The sequence below is a fragment of the Hylobates moloch genome, unplaced genomic scaffold (genome assembly GCF_009828535.3).
Source record: "Hylobates moloch isolate HMO894 unplaced genomic scaffold, HMol_V3 SCAFFOLD_10, whole genome shotgun sequence".
Lineage (NCBI taxonomy): Eukaryota > Metazoa > Chordata > Mammalia > Primates > Hylobatidae > Hylobates > Hylobates moloch.
In genome coordinates, this window is record NW_026652285.1 from 13,557,232 (window position 1) to 13,563,469 (window position 6,238).

General features: G+C 37.7%; 1 non-coding gene across 1 annotated transcript; it reads left to right on the plus strand.

Moving 5' to 3' along the window:
* Nucleotides 1-2,437: 2,437 nt before the first annotated feature.
* On the plus strand, nucleotides 2,438-2,540 carry LOC116475978 (U6 spliceosomal RNA). The gene has a single exon (XR_004250066.1). It is a non-coding gene; the product is annotated as a U6 spliceosomal RNA (small nuclear RNA).
* Nucleotides 2,541-6,238: the final 3,698 nt, after the last annotated feature.

Consider the following 6,238-nt stretch of genomic DNA (forward strand, 5'->3'; position numbering starts at 1 on the left):
CTAAAAATACAAAATTAGTCCGGCATGGTGCCATGTGCCTGTGGTCCCAGCTGCTTGGGAGGCTGAGGCAGGAGAATTGCTTGAACCCAGGAGGTGGAGGTTGCAGTGAGCCAAGATGGCACCACTGCACTCCAGCCTGGGTGACAAGAGCAAAACTCCATCTCAAAAAAAAGGAAAAGCAGAGCACTAGAAAGAACAAAAGTAATATAAATTAGTTCTATATGTCATGTATATTAACCAAAATGAGATGATCAATACAACATATCAGTAATCGAGTACATTTTAAAATGTTAAAGGATTTACTCAGGAGATAGAGATTCTCTGATTAGATTAAAAAAATAAAAGCTGCATATATGCTGTTTATAAAAGACACACACCTAAAACACAAGGACTCAAAAAAGCTGAAACTTTTATTTAATGATAAAAGACAAACTAGGCAAATATTAATCAAAAGAAAGCTGTTGTAACCAATCTCTGGCAAAATATATTTTAAGTCCAAAGCATTATTGGAAATAAAGAGTCACGGCTGGGTGTGGCAACTTATGCCTGTAATCCCAGCACTTTGGGAGGCCAAGGCAGGCAGATCACTTGAGGTCAGGAGTTCAAGACCATCCTGGCCAACATGGTGAAACCCCGTCTCTACCAAAAATACAAAAACATTAGCCAGGTCTAGTGGTTCATGCCTGTAGTCCCAGCTACTCAGGAGGCTGAGGCAGGAGAATCGCTTGAACCCAGGAGGCAGAGGTTGCAGTGAATCGAGATCGCGCCATTGCACTCCAGCCTGGGCTATCTCAAAAAAAAAATTTTTTTTTAATTTTAAAAAAAGGAATAAAGAGTCACTATATAATAATTAAAGGAGTTAATCAAAAAGGTTGAACATTTCGGAACTTATATGCTTCCAGTTAACACAACCTCAAAATATATTAAGCAAAAATTAAATATAAAAAGCAAAAACTGACAGAATTACAAGATGAAATTTAAAATCTACAAGCATAGTGGGAGAGGTTAACATCTCTTAGAAATTGGAATCTGAAATTGAATTGGAAATAGAAGTATCCAAGAGACAAAAAACCAAGTTAGGCTGTAGATTAAACACAGTAAGTTTAATCTAATGAACATATGCAGAACTCCACAACCAACAGCTACAGAATATACATTTTTTAAGCTTCATGAACATTTTGAAAATTGATTCTGTACTACAATACAAAGCAAATCAAGAACCAATATTATGTAGACTACATTATCTCATCACAATTCAATTAAATTCAAAATCAATAACAGCACAATTTTAAAAATTTAATATGTTTGGGAAATGTAAAAACACACTTCTGAACAACAAATGGATCAAAGAAAAAATCATAATGAAGATTAGAAAATATTTACAACTGAATGATAAAATTCTTCATGTCAAAATTTGTGGAATGTAGCTAAAAGCAGTAATTAGAGGAAAAGCCATACCAGCGTATATTAAAAGAAACTGGAAAATTAATTGAATAAATATCAGATTCAAGATTTTCTATAAACTATGTCAGAGTAAATCCAAAGAAAATAGAAGGAAATAATAAAGAAAGGAACAGCTATCAATAAAATAAAAAACAAAGAAACAATAGAAGGGGTAATCAAGTCTGGTTCTTTGAAAATACCAATAGACAGAAATTTGATCTGATTGATCAAAATAAGGAAAGGTACAAATAAATAATATTAGCAATTAAATAACTGCAGATATAATAGATACTTTAAAAATAATAAGTAAATACTATGAACAAGATTATGCCAATAAACTGGGTGAAATGAAAATTTTCACAGAACAAAAACACCTACAAAAACTGACTAAGGGCCAGGTGTGGTGGCTCACACCTGTAATCCCAGCACTTTGGGAGGGTGAGGCAGAAGGATTGCTTGAATCCAGGAGTTTGAAACCAACCTGGGCAACAGAGTGAGACCTTGTCTCTACAAATATATAAATTTTTTTAAATAAGCAGGGCATGGTGGTGCATGCCTGTAGTCCCAGCTGCTCAGGAGGCTGAGGCAGGAGGACCACTGCACTGCAGCCTGGGCAACAGAGCAAGACCCTGTCTCAAGGAAAAACAAAAAAAAAAATTGACCTAAGAAATAGAGGATCTGAATAAACAAATAATCATTAAAGGAATTAAATTCATGTTTTAGAAACCTATCCCCACATACACAAACACACAATATGTGGTCCAGGTGATTTTACAAGTTAGCTCTACCAAACATTCAACAAAGAGATAACCAACTTCATGCAAACGATTCCAAAGAACAGGAAAAGAAGTAAAACCGTCAAACTATTTTATGAGGTAAATATAATCTTGATACCAAAAAGAAACAAGAAAAATATAAGAAAGGAAAATTACAGCACAATCTCACTTTTTAACAATTTGAGATGCAATAATCTTAAATAAAATATTTTCAAACCAAGCACTCGCTACACATGTACTAAAATTAGAACAACACAGAGTAGATTAGCATGGTCCCTGTGCAGGGATGATACACACATTCGTGTAGGATTCCATATTTTTTCATCTCACCCCAGTTAAAATGGCTTCTACGCAAAAGTCAAGCAATAACAAATGCTGGTGAGAATGTGGAGAAAAGGGAACCCTCGAACACTGTTGGTGGGAATGTAAATTAGTACAACCACTATGGAAAACAGTTTGGAGATTCCTCAAAAAACTAAAAACAGCAATCCCACTGCTGGGTATATTCCCAAAAGAAAGGAAAATAGTACATTGAAGAGATATCTGCACTCCTATGTTTGTTGCAGCACTGTTCACAATAGCTAAGATTCAGAGTGTCAATTAATGGATGAATGTATAAAGAAAATGTGGTACATATACACAATGGAGTACATTCGGTCATAAAAAAGACTGAGATCCAGTCATTCGCAACAACATAGATGGAACTGGAGGTCATTATGTTAAGTGAAATAAGCCAGGCATGGAAAGACAGACATCGCATGTTCTCATTTATTTGTGGGATCTAAAAATCAAAACAACTGCACTCATGAACGTAAAGGATGGTTACCAGTCGGGGGCTGATGGGGAGGTGGTGATGGTTAATGCATACAAAATAGAAAGAATGAATAAGGGCTGGGCATGGTGGCTCACACCTGTAATCCTCATCTCTACTAAAAATACAAAAATTAGCTGGGCGTGGTGCCGTGTGCCTGTAGTCCCAGCTACTTGCAGGCTGAGGCAGGAGAATTGCTTGAACCCGGGAGGTGGAGGTTGCAGTGAGCTGAGATCATGCACTGCACTCCAGCCTGGGTGACAGAGCTGCGATTTTGATAGCACAACAGGGTGAGTATAGTCAATAATAACTTAACTGTACATTTTAAATTAAAGAGTGTAATTGAATTGTTTGTAACTCAAAGGATGAATGCTTGAGGGGATGGATACCCCATTCTCCATGACATGCTTATTTTACATTGCATGCCTGTATCAAAACATCTCATGTAGCCCATAAACATATACCTACTCTGTACCCACAAAAATTAAAAATTAAAAAAAATTTCTTTTAAGTTCACAAACCAATACAGCATTACGTACTAAGTAACAACCAACATAAACCAGCGAGGTTTATTTCACGAATAAAAGGATGGTTTAACATTAGAAAATCTGTTAATATAATTAACAGGAATAGATCAAAAAGGGAAATTACATATAGAAAAATTATTTGAAAAAACTAAGGGCTGGGTATATATCCATTTGTGATCTATGCTATGGTTTGACTGTCTCTGCCAAAATTCACGTTGGAACCTTAATTCTCAGTGCATCAATATTGGGAGGTGGTACCTTTAAGAGGTGATTACTTTATTACTATAGATTAATATCTTTCTCTAGAGACTCAATTAGTTCTTGGGAATGGATTCATTTCCCCAAGCAGGCTTTGTTTTTGTTTTTGTTTCTGAGACAGGGTCTCGTTGTGTCACCCAGGCTGGAGTGCAGTGGTACAATCATAGCTCACTGCAGCCTCAAATTTCCAGGCTCAAGTGATCCTCCTGTCTTAGCCTGTAGAGGAACTGGGACTACAGGTGCACACCACCACACCTGGCTAGTTTTTTTTTTTAATTTTGTGTAGAGATGAGGTTTTGCCATGTTACCTAGGCTGGTCTCAAACTCCTGAACTCAAGCAGTCCACCTGCCTCAGCCTCCCAAAGTGCTCCCAAAGGGATTACAGGCGTAAGCCACCACGCCCGGCCTAGCAGGTAGTTATAAAGCAAGGTTGCCTCTCATGTTTGGTCTCTCAGCACATACCCACTTCCCCTTCCACTTTCCCACCATGTTATGACCCAGCACAAGGCCCTCACCAGAAGCCACCCAGATACTGGTGCCATGCCTCTTAGACTTCCCAGCTTCCAGAACCATGAGTCGAGTAAACCTCTTTTCTTTACAAATTACCCATTCTCAGGGATTCTATTATAACAACACAAAATGGACTAAGACTATATAAATAAATAGATATTTTTTTAATTCTTAGCAAACTAAGACTTGAAAAAAAAACTTTATAACTTTAAAAGGGTGTATCTATAAAAACTTAAAGCAAACATCATACTTCATGGGCAAAATTCTCCTCAAAGCATTCTCTTCAAAGTTAGGATCAAGAGCTGCCTGTTCTTACCTCCTCTATTGACCATTATTCTGGGGTCATAGCCAGTGTGTAAAGACTAGAAAGAAAATCAAAGCTGAAAAGTCTTGAAAGGAAAAAATGAAACTGTCATTCTCTATAGTTTATAGCATTGTCCAGAAAGAAAATCCAAGAGGAGGCCAGCATGCCCGTAGTCCAGCTACTCAGGAGGCTAAGGTGGGAGGCTTGCTTAGGCTCAGGAGTCCAAACTTGCAGTGAGCTATAATCATGCCACTGCACTCCAGCCTGGGAGATAGAGTGAGACCCTGTTTCTTAAAAAAAAAAAAAAAAATCCAAGAACAGCGCTTTAGAAAAGTGAGAAAAGTCTGGGTGCATTTGCTTATGTCTGTAATCCCAGCACTTTGGGAGGCTGAGGTGGGCAGCTCCCTTGAGGCCAAGAGTTTGAAACCATCCTGGCCAACATGGCGAAACCCCGTCCTTACTAAAAATACAAAAATTAGCCAGGTGTAGTGGCATGCACCTGTAGTCCCAGCTACTCAGGAGGCTGAGGCAAGAGAATCACTTGAACCTGGGTGGCAGAGGTTGCAGTGAGCCGAGATCGTGCCATTGCAGACAGAATGAGACTCTGTCTCAAAAAAAAAAAAAAGTGAGAAAGGTGCTGGATAAACTATTCATGTGCAAAAATCAACTGTGCTCCTATAATAAGCATGAGTGATTTTAAAATATAATTTTTTAAAAATTTCATTTACTATAGCCAAAAACCTATAAGATACATAAATGAATTCAACAAAAGTTAACAAAATATTTCCAGAGAAAAAAATGTGTAACTTTATTAAGACTTAAAAAACTAAAAAAAAAAAATAGAGAAATTATGTTCGTGAATAGGAAGTCCCAGGTTCATAAAGATGGCAAACCTCTCTCCAAATAGTGGATCAATACAATGCAAATGCAGACAAAATTTCAACTCTGTGTGTGCGTGCACACGATCTGACAAACTGCTCTTACAATTTATATGGAGGAGCTCAGGCCCTAAGAAAAGTCAATTTTGGAGAACAAAGTGGGATGGCTTACCCTATGAGATAGCAGGACATTTTATGAATTATAGTAATTAGCACAGTGTGGTATTGGCATAGGGATAGAAAAATAAACCGATGGCACAGAACTGAGCCCAGAAACAGGTCTAAGTCTTTGAGGAAAGCTCGTCTATGGCAGAGATGGTATTACAGTTGAGGCTGGGAAGGGGTGATAGTCTAGTCAATAATAATGTTGGAAATATTGGTTCCTCAAATGAGGAGGAGAGGGAAAAAATAGATTCTTACATCACACAATAGACAAAAAGCAATTTCAGGTGAATTAAAGACCCAAATGTGAAAAGCAAAGTTTAAAACTTCTAGAAGAAATCATAGAAAAAATATCTGTATTACTTCAGAGAAAGATTTTTTTTTTTTTTTTTTGAGACAGAGTCTAACTCTGTCACCCAGGCTGGAGTGCAGTGGCGCAATATCGGCTCACTGCAACTTCTGCCTCCTGGGCTCAAGCAATTCTCTTTCCTCAGCCTCCTAAGTAGGTGGGATTACAGGTGCACGCCACCACACCCAGCTAATTTTTGTATTTTTTGTAGAGATGGGCC